Source organism: Leopardus geoffroyi, chromosome E1, assembly GCF_018350155.1.
Source record: "Leopardus geoffroyi isolate Oge1 chromosome E1, O.geoffroyi_Oge1_pat1.0, whole genome shotgun sequence".
Classification (NCBI taxonomy): Eukaryota; Metazoa; Chordata; class Mammalia; order Carnivora; family Felidae; genus Leopardus; species Leopardus geoffroyi.
In genome coordinates this window covers 48,498,795-48,513,138 of record NC_059330.1, presented here as the reverse complement: position 1 = coordinate 48,513,138, position 14,344 = coordinate 48,498,795, and the positions used below count along the sequence as shown (strand labels likewise).

The window sequence follows — 14,344 nt, the reverse complement described above, 5'->3', positions numbered from 1 at the left end:
CCATAAACCGACAAGGGGGCATATTCAAGATGCTGCTGATAAAGTCTGCCCCGAAGATCACGTTTTAGTGGGTGCTTCCGGAGAAATCTGTGGAGCTGGGGCATCACGTAATTGAGAAATTTTAGCTCCCTGCTTCTTGGACTTGTTATCAGGGAAGGTGGAGCTGGATGTGTGGTGGTCTGAGCTGTGTACTCGGACGACCTGGTCTTGTAGTTCAGGTCCAGAGAGTCTATGTCCCATGCTTCCGGTCTTCTCAACGTTTCCCTTGGCCTTTACTCCTTCTGACCTAAAGTGTAAATAGGGCCCCTTTGCGTGTCTCCCTCTGTAACCTGTGGAGACTTCTATGTAGTTGGTGCCATGGTATGTATTTAACACTGTTACACTTGGATTGTGCTAGTCCGGATGGCCAGTTCCGTGCCACAATGACACATTAATCCCCTAATGGCAGTGGCTCAACACAAGAGGTTTGCTTCTCCCAGAGGCATCCGTGGTCACTGTGAGCCCATGATGGGACTCTTGTCCACATAGTCGTAGGATCTTGGCATCTAGAGCCTGAGGCTGCCTCCTTCAGAAGCTAGGGAAGAGAGAGACGAGAATATCCACAAGGGCTTTTCATCATTTCTACTCAGAAATGACTCCTCCTCTGTCCCCGCCCCCCACTTGGTGGCCAGAGCAACATGACCTTCCAGTGGGGGTGGGGGGACTGATTGGGAGTTGCTGGGAAGAATGGGAATATTTGAGTGGTCTGGTCTCTGCTACATCTGTAGCATCTTTATTTCTGTGAAGGAAACTTCTGACTACTGTACTTGTTAGAGTATAATCTTACTTGTTAAATGTCTTGCTGTAGCCTTAATGAAAACCGTCTTAAAGACCATGTAGACTGTTTGCCTTGTTAAAGCATTTATTTTTTAGTTTTTTTCCTTTCAAAGACTTGATCATTGTGTTTTCCTCTTGAATCCGATGATGTAGAACAAAAGAAAACTGCCCCATTCACAACAGGAGGTATAAATGTACTACCTTTTGGAATAGACCATGGGAATTCTGGCAATACCTGTGGCATCTAAGTAATTTCGTGGCCTCTGATGTAGGGTTTGGTGGGGGGGGGAGGGGGACACTGGCATCCTATCTAGATTCATGCTTCCGTTTTCTGTGAGGTCTAAAGAGGTTCTGGTATTTTTAAGGGATCTTGTTGTGATTTAAGAGTCTAGTTCTTTTTTTTAATTTTTTTTTTTTCAACGTTTATTTATTTTTGGGACAGAGAGAGACAGAGCATGACCGGGGGAGGGGCAGAGAGAGAGGGAGACACAGAATCGGAAACAGGCTCCAGGCTCTGAGCCATCAGCCCAGAGCCCGACGCGGGGCTCGAACTCACGGACCGCGAGATCGTGACCTGGCTGAAGTCGGACGCTTAACCGACTGCGCCACCCAGGCGCCCCAAGAGTCTAGTTCTTTTAAGGAGACTTACATCTTTGGTTTAGGTAGAATGAAGACTTGAGATTTTCCTTTGGTCCTACCTGATGAGCACCTCTGTCCCATGGAAATTTCTCCAAGAGACACCAGCATGGAGGCAGGAAGTCTGTCAATGAAGTCTATTACAATCACCGTAAAATAGTTGTGCCTAATAGAGAATCTAACAAAATATAACAAGAGTGATTATTAATGGAAATGGATTCCCCTAAATGCTGAAAAGCTTTGTATTCCTCAGAGCACTTAGTCGTTACCGGTATTTCTGTTACAGCACGAATTACCCAGCTGTTCTGATGGATGTTCAAGGATAAAAGTGGTCTGCTCTGAATAAATGGGACCTTATTAGAAGAGTCTACATTAATAGTTTTCAGCGTGTGTATTTGCATGGTCATTTAGTTTTCCATAATGCTGTCTGTTGATAGGCTTATCTTGTTGGAACTACTTTCCAAGTCCTGTGAAGAGAGAGAACGTTTCTGTGCACTGTGCTTGTTTGGAGGCTGAGGGAGGGGTCTGGAGCATGTACATGGAACAAAGGGGATTGAGTCCTCACCAGTGCAGGCAGTTCTCTTGTGAGCAACCCCCCAAAGGACATGGGATTCCTTGAGTGCACCTAGTGTGTGCCCTAACAGGACAAGCAGGAGGAGGGTGGGGGCTTTCCTCCTCCTGGATGCTAACTTCAGAAACTCTTCAGAGGGTGCTGTTTTCAATTTGTATTTTGGAGCTCACATGTGCAAACAGGAGAGAGTCCGAAAATTTCAAGCAGATGCTTAGCTTAGTGCAGAGCCAGACTCGGAGCTCGATCCCACGACCCAGGGATCATGACCTGAGCTGAAATCGAGAGTCGGACACTCAACTGACTGAGCCACCCAGACACTTTTTTTTTTTTTTAAATTTTTTTTTCAACGTTTATTTATTATTGGGACAGAGAGAGACAGAGCATGAACGGGGGAGGGGCAGAGAGAGAGGGAGACACAGAATCGGAAACAGGCTCCAGGCTCTGAGCCATCAGCCCAGAGCCTGACGCGGGGCTTGAACTCACGGACCGCGAAATCGTGACCTGGCTGAAGTCGGACGCTTAACCGACTGCGCCACCCAGGCGCCCCACCCAGGCACTCTTAATCGAAACCTTGACCTTGTGGTTGGATTCAGAGTTTATTCAGAGTTTAAAATTCTTATCTCCTTGCCTCTGATTCGTGTTTTAGACATGTTGCAAATAAAGTGTGAAGGACAAAGTCAAGAAGTAATCTTTGTTAATCTGTTACACTTCATCTTCCAGTGTGTGTATGGCTTTTTCTTTCCTGGTATGTTGAGAGTTAAATACATTATTAGATGATAACTTCTGTCACCTAAGGACCTATCGTGACCAACAACCAGTTAAAAAGTGACTAAAGACATTGAATAAACATTTCTCCATAGAAGATACACCTATGGCCATTAAGCATGTGAAGAGGTGTTCCTCACTGATCATTAGGGAAATGGAAAACAGGACCACAATGAGATGCCAGTTCCGTTAGGAGGGCTGTTACCCAGAAAACAGGAAAACCAGGTTGGTGTCAGTGTGGAGAAATTGGAACACCTGTGTATTGCTGGTGGGACTGTCAAACGATGTAGCCACTGTGGAAAATGGTACGGTAGTTCCTCAAAAAACTAAGCCTAGAAATACCCTACAATCCAGGAATTCCGCTTCTGGATATAGTCCCCGAATAACTGAAGGAGGGCAGAGACGTGAACAGATAATCATAGCAACCCTTCTACTGTAGCAGCGTTATTCACACTAGGCAAAAGGTTGAAAGCAGCCCAAGTGCCCATTAAATAGGAAATTCAGACACGTGCTACAACACGGATGAACCTTGGGGACAGGATGAGTGCAATAAGCCAGTTAACAAAAGGACAGGGGCGCCCCGGCTGGGCTCAGTCGATGAAGCGTCCAACTTCGACTCGGCATGGACTCAGTTTGTGAGTTCGAGCCCTGTGTCTGATTCTGTGCTGAGAACCCGGAGCCTGGAGCTTGTTTCAGATTGTGTTTCCCTCTCTGCCCCTCCTTAGCTCATGCTCTGTCACTCAAAACTGAACATTAAAAAATTAAAAAGGAACAAACACTGGGCTTCCACTTGAGGTGTCCTGCAGTAGTCAGGTTACAGAAGCAGGAAGTAGAATGAGGACTTCCAGGAGCTGGGGGAAGGAGGGGAACGGGGAGTTAATGTCTCACAGGTAGCTTCCATTTGGGAAGATGACTGTGTCCCGGAGGTATGGATGGTAGGGGTGGCTGCAGAATTTACTTAATGCCAGAGAACTATACGCTCAAAAATGGCTAACATGATGGATTATAAGTCCTACAGGTCACCACAATCTTAAAATTGGTAATTTCCTATGTCCTTAATATTCCCTGCAAACACGATGTGTGTAATCCTAAAACACCTATCTTTTTTTCGGATAGTGACCTTGTTTTGCTTCTTGCTAATCAAAACATTACAGTGACTATCCTTGGATAGCAGTTTTTTCTTACAGGAGGACAGATCCCTAGAAGTGAGGTTTATTAGGCTACATGGTATGAACTTTAAGGCTCTTGATCCGTATTGTTCCATTACCCTCAGTTATTCTCGTTTCAGCCAAGCACTTATCTTCCCAGACACCACGTACTATCATTAAAAACAAATTGTCATTGTTCTAATGCACGCATCACGCATCTTATTAGTGATTTTAAAATGGTCCCACTCTAATCATGCCCAAAACACAGGGGGTGTTTGCTCTTAGTCGAATGAATTTGAGTATTTGAGTGCTAGCCACCTGCCCCCTTGCTTTTTTTTAGGTGTATAGGACATCCTATCAAATAAGATTGATGTATGTGCTTAAAGTCCAATGGAAGGGTCCATTAGAGAATCATAATTGATGATTTTATTTGCTATCAAATGAGGATTAAGCCTGCCCCAGCCTCCAAGAGACCAGGCTTCTGTGGGACACACTTAAGCCAGGACTTGGGGATAAATAGAAGGCCTGTAGGCAGAACAGAGGGCGGGGGGAGGGGTGGGAAGGTTTCCAGAGGAAAGATCCTATCTTGTGAACCACCTTTTGGTTTTCACCTGTTAATTACCCTTCTCAGGTCTGCTTCCTCTGTCTCCTCCCAAGTATAAATATTCCCTACCCCTGCACCCCTATCTGCGGTAGGAAGGACCCTGCGCCCACAGGAGAGTTGAGGGGACTGCTCCATGGGCCTTCCCCTGGTCTGGAAGTGGAGCTGGCAGCGTGGGATGGTGTGGGCTGGAGTCTGCCCTTTTAGGACTCTGCTCATAGGTCCCCTTTATTTGTAAGGCTACTTGATTAGAATCCGTAACATTTTTTCATTTCCTCTATGGAGTTAAACTAGAAAATCCTGGGAAAGGGTAGTTGGGGAGGCCCCAAGGGGACCCTGAGATGTCTGAGGGCTCAGGATGCTGAAGGGATAAAGGATTAGAAATTGTCAGCTGTTCCCTAAAGCCAAGTTCACTTGCATGCTAGTCTCAAAACTTAAAAATTTTCTTCCGCTTTACAACTAGGAAACCAAATCTCCATGAGGTCACTAATTTGCCCATGTAAACAGAGCAGTTTGTGGTCGACCTGTAAACCTGGTTGAACTAATAACGTTAACTTCCTAATAAGCCTCAGTGCTGTGTAGGGGAAGACCAACCACGTTGGCATTGGCCTTTTGATTTGGAGTGTTAAGAGCTGGATTGAGTGGAATTCTTGAAATCCTGTATGCTGAAGCATTAGCCTGTGACGACCATTTCTGTGCCTTTCCCCGAATCCAAAACTGAGCTGGACTCCTGAAATGTGTAAGCAACTTGTTTTTTTAACCTGGAATATTTTTTTTCTTAAACCTCAAATTTTGGCAGGTGACCCGTTCTTAACTCAGAAAATCCTTCCAGCCAGGCTGCCCAGTTCTTCCAGAGGCATCTGGAAAATCCCAGGTCCCCTTGGGTATTGTTGATAACCTGGCCTCACACCTCTTTTCTTTTCAGGGAGCCTTTTCGGGGTTGGCACTGTCCCCTGAGGCTGCCAGGGCTCTGTTGCAGTCCCCAGAGAACATTGGTTTTCTTTGGTCCCTGACCAAACTTGCCCCTTTCCATTTCTGCCTGGCTCTAAACGGAAGACTTCAGTCCAATTTTCAGAACTGGCTGTTTTGACTTTGCAAAAAAAAAAAAACAAAAAACAAAAAACCCACTTTGGCTGTGAACCATGCTCTGCATACTCATGTAAGCACCTAATATTGCTTTACTAAATTATCAAGAGGAGATGATGAGGGAAGACTGGCACCGGGAGCATCTGCTAGGGCTATATATTCTCGTATTGGTTTGCCTGACTTCCAGGATTGTTTTCATTCTGCAGCTGCTCTGCAAGCAAGTTTGGTATGCTGAGGGCGACACCCGTTCTCTGTCCCCCTCTACCCCTCCTCCCTACGCTCATCTTAAACATGTGGGGTTTGGGGGTTATTCAGTAGCTGTGTTAATAGATGAAATGTTTAAAATCTAAACGAGCAAGTTCTGCAGCTGTGTCTGGGCTTTGACAGCATTGTGGGAGTTGAGAGGGAAGAAGGGGTGGGGGGACGTTGTGTAGAATGGAGGATAAGCAACAAATAAGATGTTTTCGCAATTGTAATTGGCTCTTCTTGGCACAGGTTTCATACAGCTGATTCTCAGACACTGACAAAATCTGTGTGCTAAGTAGTTTGTTGGACATAGCAACAAAATTGCCCCGGCGGGTGTATTACTCGTGGTAGAAACGTGTTGCCTGATCTCCAGGTAACTGGGACCTACTTATCGCAGGGATCCTAGGCTCACATGTTTCAGTTTTATCATTACACAGTGTGGAGCTGCAGAGCTAAAGAGTTTGCTCTCCCCTCTTGGCATTCCTTAGATATTGATTGAAGAGTGAGTGTGGGTGTGTGTTGGAGGGGGAAGGAGGGACCGGGGTGGGTAGATCGTGTAGATAACCTGTACTAAAAGGAATGGAATTAGATACACAGCTTAAACAGTTCCGGTTACCTTATCAACTGAGGGAGGGGAGATGGCTGGGTTTGGAAGCTGACTTGTAACACGTCTGGAGTCCTAACCTCCCAGAGTGTTACAAAGTTTGCGAGTGTACTTCCGATATCCCTGCCTTAGTGTCCTGTTTATTTGTCCCAGTATTAATCTATTCTCTTAAAATGAGGCCTTCGGAAAAGGGGGCTCAAAAAGAATGTGGATTCTTTTGGAAAACTCAAATTTCTTAAACTTCCACTTGGCCTAAGATCCCTCTTGTTAACGCAATGATTTTTTTTTTTTTTAAACCACTTGAAGCTAACTTTTAGCTTCTAAGAAAGTTTCTTACATGACTTCTGTTTTCCTAGAGTTACTGAAAAATGATTCTCGTAAAGGAAGTTAGATTTCTATTCTGTTCATTTCAGCTACCTAATATTTTGTCGTTACTACTTGAGGGGAACTTCGAAACAAATACAACAGCTGTTCTGGAGTACATTTAAAGAACTGTAAACGTCAGAATCTGTTGTTTTTCCTTGACTCCCTTCTCTCTCCCCCGAAGACCTTTAAATAGAACCGGTTTCCTTTTGCTGCATTAACCCCAAACCCTATCTGATTTCTTCCAGTTGCCAACCAAAGAGTGGCAGCTTGCCTCTGAAGGCCACCAGAAAGGACAAAAATGTTTTATTCAGATAGTCGGATGTTAACCTAGGTCCTCAAACCAGAATGCCCCCCTGCCCCCCCCCCCACCCCCGCACACCAACAAAATAATCCTTAGAACTCGGAATCTGCCAATTATATGGGCGTTTGATCAGATTTTCAAATGCTTTTATAAAATTATGTAATACAGGTGAAACGAAAGGCCTGAATTACAACTTTTATGGCAGGAGCTAAAAGTGTAGGCTGTACCATTTGTGCACTTTATTGATCCCAGGCTTAACTGTAAGGATCGTTTTGGGGTAAAAATGGTGTGGATTAGTTCTGTGTCAAACACACCTTCATCTTGGTTACGTATTGCATTAAACTCTTTGGGAACAGATAATAAAAGACATTTAAGCCTTACGGACCAGCTACACACTGTGAAATGTTTGCCAGACTGTGGCTCAGGCAAAAACAATGGATTTTGGCTTGAAGGTAATCTCGGTAATGGGAAACAATTACCAAGGCCTTGGGGAGAAAACTGCTTTGGGGTGGGTGAATTGGCCTTCGGCAGGGGACTGGGGAATTCTGGTATCCATGCTGGTAGATGGAGTTTGTCAGAACGAGGCCACAGTTAGGTTTCGGTTGTGAAATCTTCAGAAGCTTCTCATAGCGGATAGGTCAGCGGAGACTTGGTTCTTCTGTGCAAACACGGATGCTCCAAAATACTAATTTGCCTGGAGTATAATCATGGCATCTTAGTTTAAGATGAGAGAATAAACTACGTTCAGGGGAGTGGGAAATTAGAGTATAAACGTTAGGATATTTAAAATGTTCAATGGAAAACGAATGCCCTAATTGGGTGCTCTTGTCTGTTCAGAGTAGGCAAAGGCTATCTGAATTGGGGCATCTCAAATCTTATTTTTTTTTTTAAGTTTATTTTGGTGGGTGGGGGGAGGGGCAGAGAGAGAGAGAGGGAGACACAGAATCTGAAGCAGGCTTCAGGCCCTGAGCTGTCAGCCCAGAGCCAGACACGGGGCTCGAACTCCTGTAACTGTGAGATCATGACCTGAGCCGAAGTCAGATGCTTAACCGACTGAGCCACCCAGGCACCCCTCAGATCTTTTATTTAAAAGTCATTTATATGGCGACACCTGGGTGGCTCAGTCGGTTATGCGTCCAGCTCTTGATTTTGGCTCAGGTCATGACCTCACGGTTCATGAGATTGAGCCCTGAGTCAGGCTCCATGCTGACAGTGTGGAGCCTGCTTGGGATTCTCTCTCCCTCTCCCTCTGCAGCCTGTGCATGCATGTGTGAAAATAAACTTATAAATGACTTCTGTAGAGTGTGTGTGTGTGTGTGTGTGTGTGTGTGTGTGTGTGTGTGTGGTGTATGTGTGGTTTAGCCATCGATAGAGCAACTATTACCATGGTTAGGCCAGAAGCAGTAATTCTAGAATTATTGGGCAGTTGAGAAAGGGAACCAGTAGCAGCCCTCTCCTTATACTGCCTACAGGAACTTGACCATGTGTTCCTGTTTAAAGGGCCAGTGCCAGGAGTCCTGGAAATCCCAGGCCTGGTTATGTGGGAATCAGGAGGGAAGGCAGTTAAGTCCTTATATCCTTTTTGTCTATAGGAAGGATAGATACATTATTACACATCTTGAAAAGTCACTTGCATGGATTTTTGTCATTCTTGACTCTTTTGAGAACCTTTAAAACCCTCATAATGCCTTGGTGAATAAACGTCTTCTGGCTGGTCACAGATCTGTCTAGAAGGTTATGGACTTTTGACTCTTGGCGGAAGTTTTGGGACATGGCAAGCCTCCTCATTTCTTAACTATAGTGTTTGCTTGCAGCAGATTGTAGTTAACCCTTCAAAAGAAGTTTGTTGAAGGGTAAAAGCATTTTCTAAACCATCAGAGTTTTGAATTTTTGAAACGCAGTCAAGTTAGGAATGGTTCTGAGATGAGTTATAAATGGTGAACAGTTACAAATAATTAACTAGATACTTGACCGTGCCAGTATGATCCTAGCACAGTGTGATAGCAACTTGGAATCTGAAATTGAACTCGACCGAATAAGGTTTGTTTGCTCTGTATGTGAATAGACCTGGCTTTTGCAAGTTGCCCTAAGCATTTATATATTCTTAAGCCACCTTGCAGGTTCTTGGAACTTGTTTGAAATAAGTCTCAAGGCATCTTGTAAAATTGTGATTTCTGGTTCATTGCTTTCTTACAGCCCTTCTACAAGGAATTTAAGATGTTGGATAACCTTACATGGGCCACGGACACAATATACGTGGCTTAATAGGTTGTTTTTCCATATAGTTCTGTAGTTAAAAATCTCACCAGTCAACAAATGTTAAACTATACACAGTAAGGGTGCAGCAGTGACCATATCAGATGTGGTCCTCCTAAGGAGTGCTAAGATCTACCATTAAAAAGCTGAATCAAAACTATCCCATGAGTGGAGTCTATGTGGGATGTAGGGTAAGCATGTAAACCTATTTAAGTATATGTAGAGCTAATGCCAGACAACTCAGGGAATTTGGGAAAAGGACAGATTTTGAAAGTTATAAGCTTAGATACTGTAAAAGAAAGTAACTGAACAAAAATCTTAAGGCAGACGGAAGAAAAATGAGACGAAGTACTAGCTTGCTGATGCTTGTATCAATCCAACTATTCACGTATGTACAAAGATGCCTGGAATGGTTTTTGCCTATTGCTAATATTTTTGTAGATGTCTGTGCTGATTTATTTCTGCATTTGCCTTTCTATTCTGTGTTGCATAAAATCTTCAAAATATTTAATTTTTAAAAGCTGTAAAGGAGTGCCTGGGTGGCTCAGTTGAGCGTCTGACTCTTGATTTTTGGCTCAGGTCCTGATCCCAGGGTTGTGGGCTTGAGCCCTGCATCTGGCTGTGTGGAGCATGGAGGCTGCTTAAGGTTCTCTCTCTCCCTCTGTCCCCTGCTTGTGCTTTCTCTTTAAAATAGAATTTAAAAAGGAGGTAAATAAGCCTAGGCGTTAACAGTAAATCTCAGATGTTTGGGATATGAATGGTTTCTCCTTGTACTGCTAATTTCTAAAATTAGGGGGAGATGGAATATTTCCTATACTGAACCCTGGTTCTATTACACATACAGACTTGTTTCCTAAGTAACTGAGAATATACATGGGGGCTCTAGATATTTTTGATAATCCTTCTGTGTCCCGCTTAAATTTCTCCCACATCACGTGGTTTGTCCCTCTTACCTATTCTGGGGGGTCATACTGGCCCCTGTTATAATCACAGAATGGTATGGTTTCCTTTCCATGAAACTTTCCCTTGTTTTCATGGAAAGCTATTGAAAGCTAGGAGGGGTGAGGTGGGCAAAGGCGGTTTTGAGATGATTTGTTTTTTATAAGTTCACTCCGCCCGCCCTTCAGAGATGAGGTTGGAGGGAGAGAGCAGGGGGGAGTGTGAGCGGACTGGACAGGACGCTGCTAAAGCGATCCTGCTGAAGGGTGATGGTGACGATGGCAGAGGAGAGATGAGAGCTCTGGGAGGGACGTGAAGGGAAGGGGGAGGGTCAGGGTGACCCCTGGGTTCTGAGCTCACACAACAGGATGGACGGTGGTGCCATTTGGGAGATACGGTGTGGTGGAAGAGGAGCGTGGTGTTTGTCTGATTCATGAGGCACAACTGGGTAACCTTGGGCTTCGTTTCAAAGTCAATAGTATCCTGCTGCTGAGTGTTGTGTGTCTTTAGAGCCCATGAATGGGCTTCCTGGGGCCCTTTGCTCCTTAAGGTCTACAGCATTTTCGCGTTTTCGGGTGAGACACTTCTTCCGCTGCTTCTCCTGTCTTGCGTGAGACCCTCAGGGAGAGCCAGGACTCAAAGGTTAAGAACCACTAAGAATGTCTCATCAGTGACTGTTCGCGAATACTTGTTCTTATGCTTCATGAGTCTATAACAACATGAACGAGTGGAAATCTGTTGAGCTTTGTACCAGGGAGTTCAAACTGCCCCTAAGTTCCCCCCCCCTTTTTTTAAAGTTATTTTGAGAGTGCAGTGGGGGAGGGGTAGAGAGGGGGGTGGGGACCGAGTGTCCAAAGTGGACTCTGCTCACAGAGAGCCAGATGCTGGGCTCAAACTCCTGAATGGTGAGATGATGACCTGAGCCGATGTTGGATGCTTAATCGACTGAGCCACCCAGGTGCCCCTGCTCCTAAGTTTTTTGTTTTTTGGACCTTTTCCCTAACCACCTAAGACCAAAGCGATTGCTTTCAGTTCCTTTAGTGGTCACTATACATGTGGTGTTGCCTTATTTCTGTATTTGAGCATGCTGCCTGGCTTTCTAAATAGAAACCGCAATCATTAGCCTTTCCTTGTGTTCTGTAACTTAATCATCCCTGTGAGTTTAGTGTTGGTTCCTGTTTTACAGGTAAGGAAACCGAGGCTTTAATAACGAAGGAAAGGGAATTAAATCGTGTTAAGCAAGTGGCAGAACAGGGATTTGAATCCAATCTCATTGACTCTAGAGACACACTGTTTTCTGCTATGTTGACAAGTCCCGTTGGTGAAAGTGATGCTTGTTTTTAGTATCTTAGTGCTTTGTAGTCCAGTCCTTACTGAAGGAGTGAGTACTGCTATCTAATCCAGTTGTCTGTATAACACGCAGAGTAATGCCCCTTTTAAATTGGTTTCCTGTATCCTGAGTTCAAGCCTTGAGTCAAGTTCTGTGCTGACAGCTCAGAGCCTGGAGCCTGCTTAGGAGTCTGTTTCTCTCTCTCTCTCTCTCTCTCTCTCTCTCTCTGCCCCTCCCTGTTCGTGCATGTGCGCGTGCTCGTTCTCTCTCAAAAATAAATCAACGTTAAAAATTGTTTCCTGTATCTTGTAAACTAAATTCCCTTATGCCCTGTACCTAGATTTTCTTAGGAGTTTATATACCCTTTGGGAAGAGCAAAATCATTCAGGTTCAGACCTGACATTGATTTGTGTGGCCATCCTTCCCTCCCATAACAAGTTTCTGGCCAGTTTTTTTTATTGTACATGTTGCTGCCTTTTTTTTTTTTTTTTTTTTTTTTTTTTTTTTAAAGTAGTGATTGAATTAAAAATCCTTGTTAGGAAGTTGAATTTCTGAAGCAGTCCTTTCTGTTCAGCCTGTGTAACTAATGGACAATTACCTTTAAGTTTCCCCGGGAAATCCTGCTTTAATGACTTTGAGAGTAGTGTTTATATATGCCTTCACTTGCCTGGTTAGTTTTACAAGGAAATCCAGACAGGTTTGGGTCATCCTATCCATCAGGCAGCCTCCAGAGGTGGACTCTGGATCTCCTAGTTTTAGAGGCTGGCTTTCCCTGAGCTCCTGGGCAGGGGAACCACTTCTTTCCCAGGCGGAAAAAAGGAAAGTGTCAGAGTGGTGGCTGAGTGCAGCATAGTCCTTCTGATTATTGACATTTTTTCATGAAATTGCCTCATGAAGCAATAGCCTTCAAATTTAGGATGAAGAAAACTCAGAATTCCAAAGAAATGTGAAATAAGCAAAAATTGGGAACGCTTAAGGGAATGTGTATCCCTGATAAATGCAATTAAGTATATTAACATTTTGATTGAGGTGCCTGCCAAATACAGTGCCTGGTATATAACAGATTGTTATTTATTGAATGAATGCAGTTGGGTGGATAAATGCCCCTGGGGTCTAATCTCCATGAGGTCAGAGTTGCTGTATTTCTAGCATCATCTAGAAGGTACTCAGACAAAATCGTGAGTAGATAACTGAATGCCAGTAAAAGGTAAGTTGCACTGGTTTTAGTATTAACGACAAACCCTGAGAGATGACAACAAAATATATTGGAGAAGCCAAGGTTACTAGAAACATTATGTCCTGTGACACTAGAAATCACTTTTACTTGGAAATATTAAAGGACATTTGGAAACTTTAAATAGAAATTAAGCCCATGGTTTTTATTTTTTTCAAACAAGGAAACATTTTATGACAGATCATATGCAGCCCCTAAAATTATAAGCATTACATTGCTATATAATATCAAATAAAAAGCATATATAAACTGCTTTAAATTATATGGAAATGATATATTCATATCGAGGAATAGATGAGAATATGGATATCCAATCCATGGGCCTTTCAAAAGTTAATTTTATATTGTGGTTAAAAACACACAGTGTTAACTTTTTAAATAGTTGAGTAGTGTTAACTATATGTGTGTTGTACAAGGGCCATGTATTAAACTTGAAAGTCTCAGGGCCCCTTGATCCTAAAACTATTGGGGACTCAGCTTTTGTTCATGTGGATTTGTCGAAATACTCGTTTTGAGAGAGAGCATGTGCATAGTGGGGGAGGGGCAGAAAGCGGGAGACACGGGATCCCAAACAGCACGGACAGTGCTGAGCCCTGATACAGGGCTCGAACTCACAAACCAACCGTGAGATCATGACCTGAGCTGAAAGCGAGAGTCGGATTCTTCAAAATGTTAAACCCCTTACATGTTAACACCAGTTTCCAATTAAAAAAAAAAATTTTTTTTACAAGACAAAATGAATGGTGTTGCACATATTAGAGATTTCTGTAACATCGGACTTAATGAGACCCTGTTGGACTTCGGTGCTTTGCTTTCAATCCGTTGTGCTGCTGTTGGTTTGGCTAAGTAATGTCCCCCACAGATGTAATGGGAAAAAAGCATTTTAACAGGCATTTCAAATAGTTGCAGACATTCTTTGATAGAGTTGGCAAGTGAGTTTATTTTTATTTTTTTAAATGCTTATTTAGTTTTGAGAGAGCACGAACAGGGCAGGGGCAGAAAGGGGGAGACACAGAATCCGAAGCAGGCTCCGGGCTCTGAGCTGTCAGCACAGAGCCCAACACGGGGCTCCAACTCCTGAACCGTGAGAACATGACCTGAGCCGAAGTCAGATGCTCAACTGACTGAACCATGTAGGTACCCCAGCAAGTGAGTTTTTAAAGGTTAGCAGAAATGGGGGCACGTGGGTGGTTCAGTTGGTTAAACATCTTGACTTTGGCTCAGGTTATGATCTCATGGTTTGTGTGTTCAAGGCCCATGTCGAGCTGTGTGCTGACAGCTCAGAGCCTGGATTCTGCTTTGGATTCTGTGTCTCCCTCCCTCTCTCCCTTACCCTCCCCTACCTGTTCTCTCTCTCGTTCTCTCTCCGCTCGCTCTGTCTCGCGCGCTTGCTCCTGTTCGTTCTCAAAAACAAAAATTTTAAAGGTTAGCAGAAATAGAGAAAA

General features: G+C 43.9%; 1 protein-coding gene across 5 annotated transcripts in view; it reads left to right on the top strand.

Moving 5' to 3' along the window:
* PRKCA (protein kinase C alpha) overlaps positions 1–14,344 on the top strand; it is a 402,085-nt gene that overhangs the window by 24,014 nt on the left and 363,727 nt on the right. The gene's annotated exons all lie outside the window — the stretch shown is intronic.